The following is a 16,117-nucleotide window of genomic DNA, read 5'->3' on the forward strand; positions in this document are numbered from 1 at the left end:
CTGTGTCCAGTTCTGGGCTCCTCAATTCAAGAGAGATGTTGAGGTGCTGGAACATGTCCAGAGAAGGGCAACAAAGCTGGTGAGAGGCCTGGAACACAAACCCTATAAGGAGAGGCTGAGGGAGCTGGGGATGTTTAGCCTGGAGAGGAGGAGGCTCAGCGGTGACCTCATTGCTGTCTACAACTACCTGAAGGGAGACCGTAGCCAGGTGGGGGTTGGTCTCTACTGCCAGGCAACCAGCAACAGAACAAGGGGACACAGTCTCAAGTTGTGGTGGCAGAGGTCTAGGCTGGATGTTAGGAGGAAGTTGTTGCCAGAGAGAGTGATTGGCATTGGAATGGGCTGCTCAGGGAGGTGGTGGAGTCACTGTCCCTCGAGGTGTTCAAGAGAAGACTGGGTGGAGCATTCAGTGCCACAAATTAGTTGACTGGCTAGGGCTGGGGGATAGGTTGGAGTGGCTGATCTTGGAGGTCTCTTCCAACCTGGTTGATTCAGATGTCAGCAACAAGTTAATGTTTGAAAGATTCAGAATGGGCATGAATAATGAACTGCACTGGAAGGGCACTGCAGTAGTGCAGCAGGTTGCAGACTTTCAACGCTTCATCACACAGAATTGTTGATTTGACGAAGCATTGGCAAAAGTCCTGCTTGGACTGAGAGAGTGGTGTGGATTACTTTCACATCTTATCCCAGCCAACATTTCTATGATTTTATTACAAATAACAGTTGCAACAAATGTTAAACAAACCAAAACAATGACAGCAACAACAAACCAACCAACCAAACCAAACTGAAACAGTACAAAAACAAGAAAAAAAACCAAACCCAGACCAACCAAACTAAAACAGTCAACAACCAACAACCCCCGCCAAACCAACCAACCAAAACCTCAAAAAACCCCAAACCAAAACACAACAAACAAAAAACCAAACACTCAACCACCATAAAACTATAAGAAACCATAATAGAGTAAAACTCAAGTCCATTCACCTTTGAAGGAAAGATTGTAAGATGAAAGATAATAAATCTCTGACTATCTGTGTTCTTAATCTATTTCCACACCACTGAAACTAACAACGGCTGATAAGGGGTATTCAGGATGACACCTAGAATGGGGGCATTTTGAAGCATTCTCTACCCAGTCTTCGTAACAAATTCCCACAGTCCTCTGAATTTGTCACAAGGGCATTCAATTGCTCTGTGAAGAACTATAACTCATATTACAGTTTATCACATCCCCTAGCTAACTCAATGTGGAGTCCACAGTGGAATCTAAATATCAATGGCAACAGAAGTGGGAAAGTAATGTTCACTTTTACCTATATGTGGCTATGATGAATCCCCTTATGAGATGTTTGGCAAATGCTTACAATGAATGATGTCTTATGGTTTGAATTGTGCTCTTCCTTTCTGTAGGGAAAGCAGGTTCACAACATGGCCTTAATAATACCCATAACAATTAAATTTCCTGTGTTTTGCCCACTCACACAGGCATTTCCCATTTTCCCAAGGATGCAGGAGCCTGTATTTCTTTAAAAGTATTTATTTAGGAATATTTCAGCTACTGCCTTCCTATTGGTTGCTAAGTTTAAGGAGAAAGATTTCAGTCAGTAGTATTTTGCTGTTAGAATCCAAAATGAAACAAAAGTCTTAATTTTTGAGCATCATTGTTTTTCTTGAAGGCATCCCAACTTTTAATTAGTCCCAAGTTGTTTCTTAATTTCACCACATTCATTGTTACTCTGACTATCACAAGGACAGGAAATATGAGGCACTAATGCTAAGATCATCCATTTCTCTCACTTTTGGGTGTTTGAAGCCCAAGGCAAACAAAAAGTGTCAAATATTTCAAATAAACTGAAAATACCTCTACCATTTACCACCCACAGCTGAGGTCACATTTGCAGCAGAATCTTGGCTGGTCTCAAACATGTTTAACAAATTATGTATAGTAGCCCTAGAGAAAGGAATGTTTAGGTTCTCCACAGTTACTCCTGAAAAGGAAAATATTATGAGCCGTTCTTTTAAATGAAGCATTTAATGCCTCTAGATAGTTTTTTATATTCTTAGGTGTGTAAATAAGGTATTCGTATTACTTTGGACTGCTGAAAATGTGACAAGTCAGAGTCACAGATTCACAGAATCTTAGAAGTTGGAAGGGACCTCCAGAGATCATTGGGTCCAACCTCCCTGCCAAGGCAGGATCCCTTAGGGTAGTTTGCACAAGAATGCATCCAGGTGGGTTGTGAGAGTCTCCAGAGAAGGAGACTCCACAGCCTCTCTGGCCAGCCCATTCCAGGGCTCTGTCACCCTCACTATAAAGAAGTTTCCCACATGCTGAGGTGAAATCTTCTCTGTTCCAGTTTGTATCTGTTGCTCCTTGTCTTATTGCTGCTAACCACTGAAAAGAGATTGGCTCCAGCCACCTGACATCCATCCCTCAGATATTTACAGACACTGATCAGATCTCCTCTCAATCTTCATTTCTCCAGATTAAATAGCCCCAAGGCTCTCAGTTTCTTCTTAGGGGAGATTCACATGCCCCTCAGTCATCCTTGTGGCTCTCTGCTGGACTCCTAGCAGGTTCCTGTCCCTCCTTGCATTTTATTGATTTCAAAATTTCACTCTTTTAATTTTTTTATTTTGCTGATGTGATTTTTTTGTTTTCATCTGAGTTAGAAACATTATTACAGAAAAGTTCATTCTCTCCATATTTCCCTGTAAACAGAAAACATGATTTGCTGGACTGCTCCAGTGCTCATCTGTTTTTTACAGAATTTCAGATCTCTATTTAAGGTAAGAGGTTCAGAGCCTTTAGGTATGTTCAGGTGTGCTTCTCTAGATCCACCTCAACACAGATAACGTGCTTCAGTTTTCAAGAATAGCACGTTTACCTGGAATTGGCATTGTCCACCACCAAAAGACAAAAACCTTAAGCCAAAATTTACTGCTGGCTGCTGAACCTCTGATTTATTCACTTACCAGTTACCCTATGTTTGAATCGCCTTGATTAAACAGAATCTGACGCTTCAGTCTTTAATGACAGAGTATGACAAAATCCACTATGCTGTGAGTGAGACACTTGGTAACAGCTTTCACAGTAGAAGAGAACCCTACACTAACAAGCAGGAGCAGTGAAGAAGAAAGATATCTTAACAGTCACTTGCTTCTAGAATTAGACACTGCCTGTAACACAGACAACAGGTGTTCTTATGAGAGTGAGGGTAATAGTATCAAACCCATCTTTATCTTTAACTTTTCCATTTGATGTAGGAGTCTGCTTCTTCTAAGCATTTAAAAGATGGGAGGACAGCTTGACAGGGTCACATTTTTTGGCAATAGCCTAGTGGTGAGAGCATTCATGCAAGAAGTGGGAGTCCTAGGCTCAGTGGTACACTGAAAATGTCCACAAATTCCTTACTGCTATTGGCTAAGTCTCCTGGGATTTAGTGTGTTTAGAAGACAACGGATTAGCAAATTAATATTCATCCAATAGTGGCACCACAAATTTTGGAGTGTATGAGAAATTTGCAGCACACACAGAGCATTGCTGAACCACAGGCTGCCATTGGACATGTTGGTGGATGAGAAGCTCAACAGGAGCCAGTAGGGTGCACTTACAGCCTGGAGGGCAAATCAGAGCCTGGGCTGCATCAGAAGTGTGTCCAGCAGGGTGAGGGAGGTGATTGTCCTCTATGGAGGCAGACTGAAAGAGTTGGTGCTGTTCAGTCTGCAGAAGAGGAGGCTCCCAGGTGATCTTATTATGGCCTTCAAGTATCTGAAGGGGGCCTACAAAAAAGCTGGGGAGGGACTTTTCAGGATATCAGCGAGTGATAGGACTGGAGGGAATGGAGCAAAGCTGGAGATGGGTAGGTTCAGACTGGATGTGAGGAGGAAATTGTTCAGCATGAGAGTGGTGAGAGCCTGGAATGGGTTGCCCAGGGAGGTGGTTGAGGCCTCATCCCTTGTTGTGGAGGGCCTGTAGGCCCAAAAGCAGGCTTGCTTATGCCTTGTCTTGCTTGGACATGTTTTTCTGCCAGGACCCCTGGTTGTAAACAAGTTGTGTAAGCCCACACACACCCAGCTCGTGTGTCCCTGGGGCAAATCCATGTGATGCCCATATTTGGGAAAGTCCAGGCAAGAGCTTCTGCCTATTATGGTAAGGTTTGGCTAACTGCCAGCCTGATTGGTCATTCTAGTGGCCAAAGGGCCCATTAATCTCTGCCCACATTCAATAAATAGGGGTGCACAGGTAAACAAAGTGCTCTGGCCCTACCCACAGCTCAGCTTGGACCCCACTGCAGTGCACAGCTCAGCTCTGACTCACCTAAACGGATCAGACACAGCTCTGACCCGCACTTGCAACACTCAGCCACTCAGACCCCCACACTCAGACACCATAGCATAGGTCCGATGCTCAGAGGCTCACACCTCATGCTTTGATATATTCACAGCTCACCTGCCTGCGTACCTTTCTTGCAGAGCTCATTTAAGCCTGCACACATATATATAAAGAGCCTATAGCCTCCTAAGCCAGCTGTGCACATCTGCACGCTATCGTGCTACCAGGACCAGATCCTGCATTGATTTACCTATGGAGCTCAGACTCCCAGCAGCTGCACACACCCTGCATGCCCGCTGCCTATCATTGCCTGGTAGGCACTATTGCCACTGAGATAAGGAGGAAGCAGACTATGGATTGTCTGCACACACACACGGCCTGAAGCCATGAACAACCATGCCAGAGACGACATGGGTATTCTTCTCCTGCTCCTGAAATCCTGTCAAGCTGATATCCCTGGACACAGCATCCAGAAGAAGACAGCAGCACCAAGGCAGAGATCATCCCTCGCCAGGAGAACAAAGGTCAGAAATATTTCCCCAGAAACTGGGAAGATTTATCCTCTCCCCTCAAGCCAGGAAGATTCCAGCCTCCAAGTCCACGGGTAGAGATCCCCTGAAGTCTGGACACTAGGCACACGCTGTGACACAGCCCCGGAGGGTGATTAATAACTGATAAAGAGTTGTGAGTAAAAGCTTCAATACCTCTGTAATATTCATAGCCTCTGCCATAGAGCAGAAAGAGTTCCAGCCTGCTCTGCTGGGCAAATAGCATAAAGATCCCAAGCAGCATTAAGCTGCAGGGGAAACTCCTCTCTCTGTTTATAGTTGGAATGTTTGCTAGCTAAATAACAAATTCCCTGTACATATTTTATCCTAAATTGTTTTTATAACTGTGTACAACCTTTAATATTAATATATACAGTGGTTGGGTGTGGTGAGAGTTCAAAATATTGAATTTAATAAATTATATTTTTATATAACATTTATACCACCCCAATTAATTTCTCTCCTCTGCCACATAGGCGTAGGTACTGAGAAATCCCCCTCCAAAACATCCCTGGAGGTGTTTAAGGCCAGGCTGGATGAGGCTTTGGGCAGCTTACTCTGATTGTATGATTTTAATGATTCATTACTGAAGTGAGTGTTTTAATTTAAAGGCTTACCATACCAAAAATTTTGGTGAAATCAATTTTATTACCTGCATGTTTTCAACTGAGGTGTCTGGAGCTGTCATGGTCAAGCTGTAAATATGGAGGAACAACACTCTTAGCCTTGCCCTGTGATTAGGTCACTCATAGAAACTGCACATGAAGTAACTGAGGAAATCTGGGAGTAATTTAGGAAATTAATGTGTACATAGACAGCTAGGTGTTGTTTAGGCAATATAAACCCAAAACATTTCAGTATATGAGAAGCAGCAGTATTCTATGTGACTAAGTAACTTCAGTAGTGGTCAGTGTCTGTGGTCTTCCTTTTCAGTTGGGGGACTAGAAGATGCAGGCTGTTCATCCAGTTTAGATACATAACACACACAGTAGACTCCTGAATGGTTTTTTAGATCTGTCTTCTAGGTGTTTGAAAGCAACAATCTCCCCCTCAAATTGTTGGAATTTTTGTTCTTTCAGAACTTTTACAATGCTATCTCAACTTTTATGTCTAGCTTATCACATAATCAATGGTAATCAATGGCTACAGACTCTTCAGGAGAGACAGGCAAGGGAGAAAGGGTGGGGGAGTGGCTCTGTATATTAGGGATGCTCTGGATGTCATGGAGATAGAAATCAAAGATGATCAAGTTGAGTCATTATGGGTGAGACTTAAGGCGAAGGCCAACAAGGCTGATATCCTGGTTGGAGTCTGTTACAGACCACCCAACCAGGAAGAAGAGGTTGATTTATTACTCTTTAAGCAACTGGAGGCTGCCTCAGGATCACCTGCCCTTGTTCTGGTGGGCGACTTTAACCTACCAGACATCTGCTGAGACTTAAACACTGCAGAGAAGAAGCAGCCTAGAAGGTTTCTGCAATGTGTGGAAGACAACTTCCTATCCCAGCTGTTACATGAGCCTACCAGGGGGGCAGCCCTGCTTGACCTGCTGCTCACAAAGAGAGAGGGGCTGGTAGGGGATGTGGTGGTTGGAGGCTGCCTGGGGTCCAGTGACCATGAGATTATAGAGTTTTCAATACATGGAGAAACCAGGAGGGGCATCAACAGAACCTCCACACTGGACTTCCGAAGGGCAGACTTCAGCCTATTTAAGGAACTAATTCAGAAAGTTCCTAGGGAAATAGCCCTTAGAAACAAAGGGGTCCAGGAAGGTTGGAGCTGCTTCAAGAAAGAACTCCTGCAGGCACAGGAGCAGGCAGTGCCACTGAGCCGGAAGATGAGCCGACGAGGGAGGCAGCCAGACTGGATGGGCAGGGAGCTGCTGAAGGAATTAAAGATTAAAAAGAGAGTGTATCACCTTTGGAAAAGAGGGGAGGTGTCCCAGGAGAAGTTCAAGGAAGTTGCTAGGTCTTGTAGAGGAAAAATTAGAGAGGCAAAAGCCCACTTGGAGCTCAGGCTGGCCACTGCTGCCAAGGAAAATAAAAAGTGTTTCTTTAAATATATGAATGGCAAGAGAAGGGCCAAGGACAACCTCCAGTCCTTGTTAGATAGAGAGGGGAACATAGTGACAAAGGATGAGGAAAAGGCAGAGGTGCTTAACACCTTCTTTGCCTCAATCTTCACTAGTGGGACAGGTTGTCTCCAGGACAGCTGGACTCCTGAAGTGGTGGATGGAGTCAGGGACCAGTACAGTCCCCCTCTAATCCATGAGGAAGCAGTAAGGGACCTGCTGTGTCATTTGGATCCTCACAAGTCCATGGGACCGGATGGGATCCACCCTAGGGTGCTGAGAGAGCTGGCAGCTGAGCTGGCCAAGCCACTCTCCATCATTTATCAGCAGTCCTGGCTCACTGGAGAGGTCCCTGAAGACTGGAAGCTGCCAATGTGATACCCATTCACAAGAAGGGTCATAAGGAGGAGCCAGAAAACTACAGACCTGTCAGCCTGACCTCAGTGCCAGGCAAGGTCATGGAATAGGTAATCTTGGGTGCCATCACAAAGCACCTACAGGACAGCCAAGGGATCAGGCCCAGCCAGCATGGGTTTAGGAAGGGCAGGTCCTGTCTCACCAACCTGATCTCCTTTTATGATCAGGTTCCCTGCCTGGTGAATATGGGGCAGGCTGTGGATGTAGTCTACTTGGACTTCAGCAAAGCCTTTGACACTGTCTGCCACAACAAGTTCCTAGTCAAGCTGGCAGCTCATGGTTTGGACAGATACACTCTGTGCTGGATCAAGAAGTGGCTGGATGGCAGAGCCCAGAGAGTGGTGGTGAATGGTGCCACATCCAGTTGACAGCTGTCACTAGTGGTGTGCCCCAAGGATCAGTGCTGGGCCCAATCCTGTTCAAGATCTTTATTGATGACCTGGACAAGGGGATTGAGTCCAGCATCAGTAAGTTTGCAGATGACACCAAGCTAGGAGCAGGTGTGGATCTGTTGGAAGGTAGGAGAGCCCTGCAGAGGGACCTGGACAGGCTGGATGGGTGGGCAGAGGCCAATGGGATGAGATTGAACAAGGCCAAGTGCAGGACTCTACACTTTGGCCACAACAACCCCAAGCAGTGCTACAGGCTGGGGACTGAGTGGCTGGAGAGCAGCCAGGAGGAAAGGGACCTGGGGGTACTGATAGATAGTAAGCTGAAGATGAGCCAGCAGTGTGCCCAGGTGGCCAAGAGAGCCAATGGCATCCTGGCCTGCATCAGGAACAGTGTGGCCAGTAGGACAAGGGAGGTTATTCTTACCCTGTACTCAGCACTGGTCAGGCCACACCTTGAGTACTGTGTCCAGTTCTGGGCCCCTCAATTCAAGAAAGATGTTGAGGTGCTGGAACATGTCCAGAGAAGGGCAACAAAGCTGGTGAGGGGCCTGGAGCACAAATCCTATGAGGAGAGGTTGAGGGAGCTGGGGGTGTTTAGCCTGGAGAAGAGAAGGCTCAGGGGTGATCTTATTACTGTCTACAACTACCTGAAGGGGCATTGTAGCCACGTGGGGGGTGGCCTCTTCTCCCAGAACAAGGGGACACAGTCTCAAGTTGTGCCAGGGTAGGTATAGGCTGGATGTTAAGAAGAAGTTCTTCACAGAGAGAGTGATTGGCATTGGAATGGGCTGCCCAGGGAGGTGGTGGAGGCACCGTCCCTGGGGGTCTTCAAGCAAAGCCTGGCTGAGGCACTTAGTGCCTGGTCTCATTGATTGGTTAGGGCTGGGTGATAGGTTGGACTAGATGATCTTGGAGGTCTCTTCTAACCTGGTTGATTCTATGATTCTATGATAACTTTCTAGCATGCCTACTGAGGTTAGCCTCTCAGTCATATGGCAGAGGGAAAGAGTTTGATTGTGTTTGTGTGCTTGTCCATGCTCTGATGAGAGTAACCCACACCAGTAGTGGGTAGCTCTCAGCTTATTAACAAGCTCATCAGTTGTTCTTGTTGATATAAAGAAAAATTACCCAGTTTTAATAGAGCTCTGTATTAGGGTCTTTGCACTGGTTAGGTAGAGACACTGCACAGAGGTGTTTGGCCCTTTTTTTGGTTATTTTTTTTCCATGCTAAGCCCAGCATTTCATATGTTAGGGAAATCAGTCAGTTTAAGGCAGAAGTTCTTTGTGGTAGATTTGTAGGATATCCACCACCTCATTATACATTTCTTTGCTATAACATAGACTGATTTGTATCATGTTCTTGTAGTGCACAGCAAGCCTGGGAATTAAGCCAAGCCTTTTATTACACATTTGATGATAGAAATGAGTACATTTGGGAAGAGAGAAGTGTTATTAAACTGAATTATGCTATGTCTTAATTTTTCTGCTTCAGAGAAGCATGATACAGAGTGAACTAACTCAGCTTTGGGGACTCTTACATTAAGGCAATGAGTCAAATGAAAATACTGTCCAGTCTGGGTGGTGATTTCTACCAAATTTCAAATAACTTCATCAAGCTTAAAGCACTCATAGTTTCCTCTCAGCATATCTGTCCAAATCACTTGGTCAGTCTGATTGTCTCCTGATCTTTAACACAGTTTTATACATTTATGCTTAGTTTGGCTCAGAATCACATATAAGGCTTTTTACAGAAAGATGGCTTCTCTAAATATTACTCCTTCAAATGCAATCTGATCTAAAAGTCGAGTTAAGTTCTTTCTTGTGACTCATCAAGAATAATAATATTTCTGCAAGCCAGATTCTGACCTTAAATTCATGGCTTCACATTCACCTGTGCAAATAACTAAATGCAGAATTTGATCTCCAAAGAGATCCCTTCAGAAACTGCATTGTCTTCCAGAAGGTACTGCAAAGATTCTGCTGCACCGTCCAGACCCCCCTCAACACATGAATAATATACAATCTCCCTCTTTCTCTCCTTCCTTCCTTCCTTCCTTCCTTCCTTCCTTCCTTCCTTCCTTCCTTCCTTCCTTCCTTCCTTCCTTCCTTCCTTCCTTCCTTCCTTCCTTCCTTCCTTCCTTCCTCTCTTTCTCTCTTTCTTTCTCTCTTTCTCTCTTCCTCCTTTCCTTTCCTTTCCTTTCCTTTCCTTTCCTTTCCTTTCCTTTCCTTTCCTTTCCTTTCCTTTCCTTTCCTTTCCTTTCCTTTCCTTTCCTTTCCTTTCCTTTCCTTTCCTTTCCTTTCCTTTCCTTTCCTTTCCTTTCCTTTCCTTTCCTTTCCTTTCCTTTCCTCTCCTCTCCTCTCCTCTCCTCTCCTCTCCTCTCCTCTCCTCTCCTCTCCTCTCCTCTCCTCTCCTCTCCTCTCCTCTCCTCTCCTCTCCTCTCCTCTCCTCTCCTCTCCTCTCCTCTCCTCTCCTCTCCTCTCCTCTCCTCTCCTCTCCTCTCCTCTCCTCTCCTCTCCTCTCCTCTCCTCTCCTCTCCTCTCCTCTCCTCTCCTCTCCTCTCCTCTCCTCTCCTCTCCTCTCCTCTCCTCTCCTCTCCTCTCCTCTCCTCTCCTCTCCTCTCCTCTCCTCTCCTCTCCTCTCCTCTCCTCTCCTCTCCTCTCCTCTCCTCTCCTCTCCTCTCCTCTCCTCTCCTTTCCTCTCCTCTCCTTTCCTTTCCTCTTTCTTTCTTTCTAAAAGGGAAAAAAAATTACACTTCTGTTTCTAAAGCATACAGATAATTCCATTTGGTGTAATTTTTTCTAAGTCTCTCCACACTCCAGCCAGAAACCAGAGCTGAGCATTTGTTGTATGAGGAATTGGAGCTGTTGTGTTGTCCAACTTTCTGACTGTTTTGATATGATGTTTCAATTCAGGTGCATTTTTTAATATCTGGAGGATGAAAATTATCAACCACAGAAGACTCTTTCTTTTTTTTTTTCTTTTTTTCTTTATACCCAAACTGATCCCTTCAAAACTTAGAAATAAAGATGTGTAAATTTCTTGATTTACTGGCAAAACCCTGCCACTTACATGTGTGCTTTTGGAAATAGTAACTATTAAAGGAAAATTCATTAAGCAAAGAACATTTGAAACAATTATCAAAGTTATTAAGCTGTCTAATAAAAGTGTCAGTACAAACACTGGGTAGCATTAGCAATCATTCTGCCTGGATTGTCGTTAGGTAGAGGCAGGTTATGTTGGCAGGTAAGAAAATAAGGTGAATTATTCGGAAAAAAAAATGTGTGAGCAATGAAAATATGACTTATGGTGAGTAATTAATGCAGAGAGAATGCAGTCATGATCGCAGAGCAATGAGGATCCACTCATAAGGTTTCCTAACTTCTCTATAAGCAATATTAGTTTAGTTTTTTAGAAGTATTATATTTGTATAAAATACTTTCACACAAATGTGAGGCTTGGAATACAAACTCTATGAGGAGGGGCTGAGGGAGCTGGAGGTGTTTAGCCTGGAGAAGAGGAGTCTCAGGGGGGACCTCATTGCTGTCTACAACTACCTGAAGGGAGGCTGTAGCCAGGTGGGGGTTGGTCTCTTCTGCCACGCAAGCAGCAATAGAACAAGGGGACACAGTCTCAAGTTGTGCTGGGGGAACTCTAGGCTGGATGTTAGGAGGAAGTTGTTGGCAGAGAGAGTGATTGGCATTGGAATGGGCTGCCCAGGGAGGTGGTGGAGTTGTCGTCCCTCGAGGTGTTCAGAAAGAGACTGGATGAGGCACTTAGTGCCATGGTCTAGTTGACTGGATAGGGCTGAGTGATAGGTTGGACTGGATGATCTTGGAGATCTCTTCCAACCTGGTTGATGCTATGGTTCTATGAAATGAACATTTTAAGATATTTTGTGGACGCAATCAAACCCTGTTTTGTGGAGATTTCTTCCAGTACAGTGTGTGAGAGCATTTGTTCTCAGTCTCATGTGCTTCCTCCTCAATCTCGTGTCTGCATGGCTTTAAAAAAAAGCACCTGGTGGAGTAGCTGAGACCTCACAATTCAAGATGTCTATTAAGTTGTCCATGACATTAAAAACAAAAGCTTGAGCTGATGTTGCAAGGGAACTAGGAACCAGCTGTCAGCTTGAGCACAGTACAGACAAAGTTTCACATAGCAGTCAAATTCACAAGTCATAAGCCATATTATGTATTAACCTGGGAGTTGACATCACAGGTCAGTGAACTCCAGATCAAGTGTGGCAAACACTTGGACTGCTATTTCCAGGTCTGTAGTTTGAATTAATTTTCCTGGGAAATCATAAAGTAAAAGAAAAATCTGTCATTCAGACTTGTTGGAAAGAGTGCTGCAAAATTTTTGCACGCTTGTGGGTTGAATGCCTACAGAGACATGTGAAGACATCATGGACAATTCTTTGGTGTCATTTTTCTTTCCCAAATATCACGTTCATCTTATTTATTTCAGCTTGAGTTTGTTCATTGTTACCTGAAAGATTATTCCTGACCTGTGATGATGCATTAGACATAATGACAGATGCATGAGCTAAGAGCAAGATAAATAGTTGGGGTGTAGTTATTCTGTTCTTAGTAGCTAAGATGATACTGTTTCTCTCTTACCTTTTCCTAGAAATCTCATGTAGATTTTGAAGAAAAAACAAAACAAAACAAAACAAAAAAACCCCAACCTCTTAGTGGGCAAAAAACAACCAAACAAAAGGTTAGCACTGATCTCCTCAAGATGTTGAAAGAGTAGTTGTACAATACTAGCAGCATGAAATCTAGTATATCACCTACACAACAGAGATGCTGCTGGCTGTGTGTGTTTTGCTGTGTCAATACTACAGGAAAGTGCAATGATTTCATCACAAGTATTTCATGTGTGCTTGTACCCAGAAGAAGTTTTTAAGTGTCCTTGGCACTCTGTCCTATTTGGCCTCTGTCACTCTGCTTGAGCCTTCCAGGAGGTCAGCTAGTGTCATAGAATCATAGAACAGTCTGGATTGGAAGGAGCTTTTAAAAGTCATAGAATCATAGAATCAACCAGGTTGGAAGAGACCACCAAGATCAAGCACTGCAACCTATCATCCAGCCCTATCCAGTCAACTAGAACATGGCACTAAGTGCCGCATCCAGTCTTTTCTTGAACACCTCCAGGGGTCATCTAGTCCAATCTCTTTGCAGTGAGCAGGGACATTTTTAACTGGACCACATTGCTCAGAGCCCTGTCCAATCTGATCTGGAATGTTTCCATGGATGGGGCACCTACCACCTCTCTCGGTAACTTGTTACAGTGGTGCCATGTAGGCCATTACCTTGTTGAAAACCTCAAAACTGTGGAAGTGACACCAGATACAGAGGAATGTATAGCCCTTTTATCTGTGACATCTGTTGTCTCATCTCTATGATTTTTTTTTATTGCTTATCTTGTTCAAAACAAGCATTTGGAACTGGAGCAGTATCTGGAAAATACTCTGTGTACCTGTAAGCTGGGCGATGAAATCCTGGCCTTTAAACACAGCAATTCAGTTGTTAAAGCTATTCTCTAGCCTAAATCTAAAGGAAGTGGTTACAGTAGCTATTATACCATTCTGAGAAAGACAAACATTAGTTTCCACCCACTGGAATGCCTACAGTTTCCAGGTATTTTTCTGCAATATCATTTCAAGAAAAATTGAAGTTATTATCCAAAAATACTGAAACTATGACTCAGAGGCTGAAGCATTATTAAGTGCCCCAAAACTTTAAGCAACGTATTTCAATATCCATTAGGGAGAGAAGACTTTTCCATTTATCTGCTGTATTTATACTTCACAGCCAGCTCCTTCCTTGCAAGCTATACATTCAAAGCAAAGATACAGCCTTTTAGTTGTATCTTTTGAACAGACAGATCAGATGACTCATCACTGTTCTGTTTGTCACCAAGACAACATAACCGCGTGATGATGTCTTTCAAAGTAAACCCTTTTGTAGGCTGTGGACCTAAATCAGCAACATTCTCTGCAAATATCCAGACTTCAGGTTCCCTTAGCTGATCTTTCTGTCTTTCAAACTAAGGAAACCTTTCAAAGACACTCCCTGTGGCTTTTGGCCACAGAGGGAGCTGGCAGTTAATGGGGGAATAACATTCATAGGCACTCATTTAGTGTGTTATGCAGCTAGAGATTCATACCATTCTCTGTGTGTACAGATACACATACATGCCCCAGAGTTTGGTCTTTGAGGTCTAGTACTAAGTTTCTGACTGGCAAAATGGCAGCTCTTAGAAGAAGTTACAAGAAAAGGGGATTCCATGCATCCACGAGGATGCTGCTTAGTGCTTTCTGGAGTCTCAGTCAAATGATTATGGCCTCCAATGTGCAGAACTGCAGTGGCTAAGGAGAACTTTAAAAGGGACACTTAAGGAAGACTTGTTATTGCAGACACCTCAAGGAAGGGAAAGTCTGGCAGAAAATCATTCCTACCCCATCTTTTTCAAAGCAATATCCTTCCATAACAATGGGGTGGTCATTTCCATACCAATCCAATTTTTCTAGGATGATGCTGGTTTTGGTTATTTTATCATTCCCTCTCCCATAATCTGAAGCTTCGTGATCTGAAGCTCTGTAAAACGTTCAGCTAAAGCTGTCTCTGCACAGCCTGGGTGAGCTTTGTGTTTCCAAACAAGCAAGTGTTATTGAGATTCCATTCATTCCAGCTGTGGAATGGTAGACTGTGGGAACAGTTACACAAAGAGACATTCCCCTCCTCCTCCTCGTCCTCCTCCTCTCCCTCTCTTTTTTAAAAAACTTTTTTTTTCAGGATAAATATTTAAAGACTAGAATGAGGCAAAACTCCCATAGGGCTGGAAACACAGACAAGCTCACACCAGCTCTGCAAAAGAGCTTTTTTGTTTTGTTTTGTTTTGTTTTCATTTCAGCTTCCAAGATTTAAAGATGTCCAGCTTTTAAATAGCCTTTGAAACGAGAAGAAACCATATTACAGGCTTGTTGGTAAAGATGACATACTGAGTATTAATTTTAGTTCCAGGAACATATGCCATGTAATTATGAGTCTGGTGACCAATAATAATAATAATAATAATAATAATAATAGCAATAGTGATAGTGATCGTGATAAAGCCAAAGAAACATGCTGAGAATAAAGCAGTTTTCAAATTATGATCAAAGATTCAAATGCTCATGCAAATGAGTGTGCTCACACCTTTCATCACTTTGGTCCTTTATGCATATAGGCTTACAGTGAGGTGAAAACAATTTCCCCATTCTAATCCTTGGTAAAATACTAGAGAGACAGCAAGAGTCCCAAGGACTTTTATGATCTCCCATGAAACATAGAACAGTTGATGAATAAATTCAAATTCAGACTAGCACTGGTCAAGTCTTGGTCAGTATGGACAGAAATTCTAGGGCTTGTTTATTTTAATAAAGTTCCTATGGCCCATATCTTTTAATCACTCACACAATACAATCATGACTAAGATCATCCAGTCCAACCTATAATCCAGCCCTGTCCAGTCAACTAGAGCATAGCACTAAGTGCCTTGTCCAGTCTTTCCGTGAACACATCCAGGAACAGCAACTTCACCACCTCTCTAGGCAGCCCATTCCAATGCCAACCACACTCTCCGGCAACAACTTCTTTGTAACATCCAGCCTATACATCTCCTGGCACAACTTGGTTTCCTAGGGGAAGAGACCAACCCCCACCTGACTACAGCCTCCCTTCAGGTAGTTGTAGACAGCAATGAGGTGCCCCCTGAGCCTCCTCTTCTCCAGGCTAAACAACCTCAGCTCCCTCAGCCTCTCCTCATAGGGTTTGTGTTCCAGGCCCTTCACCAGCTTTGTTGCCCTTCTCTGGACACGTTCCAGTAAAATAGATAAAGAGAGTTAATAGAGCAATCCAAAGAGATACTGTGACTTTCCTGTGCCTCACTCTCATCTGAAAAAGAGAGAAGGAGGAAGAGAAAATAAAAAGGATTGGCACATATAGTCACAACCTCAAAGCATCCCTCTTTACACCAGTCAGTCCTTCCCATATATAGCAGGCACCAAATAACCATGAGCTGATTCAGCTGGCTGTCTTGGCTATGCCCAGTCACATCTTCTTGTGAAGGAAACAAAAAAAAAAAAACCCTACCCTATCTGGACCCAGGATACCTTATCATTTAAAAAAAAAAAAAAAAAAAAAATTAAAAAGCTGAATGTGTTTACTGGAATGGGCTGCCCGGGGAGGTGGTGGAGTCGCCGTCCCTGGGGCAGTTCAAGGCAAGGTTGGACGTGGCACTTGGTGCCATGGTCTAGCCTTGAGCTCTGTGGTAAAGGGTTGGACTTGATGATCTGTGAGG

This window comes from Pogoniulus pusillus, chromosome Z, assembly GCF_015220805.1.
Source record: "Pogoniulus pusillus isolate bPogPus1 chromosome Z, bPogPus1.pri, whole genome shotgun sequence".
NCBI classification, from domain to species: domain Eukaryota; kingdom Metazoa; phylum Chordata; class Aves; order Piciformes; family Lybiidae; genus Pogoniulus; species Pogoniulus pusillus.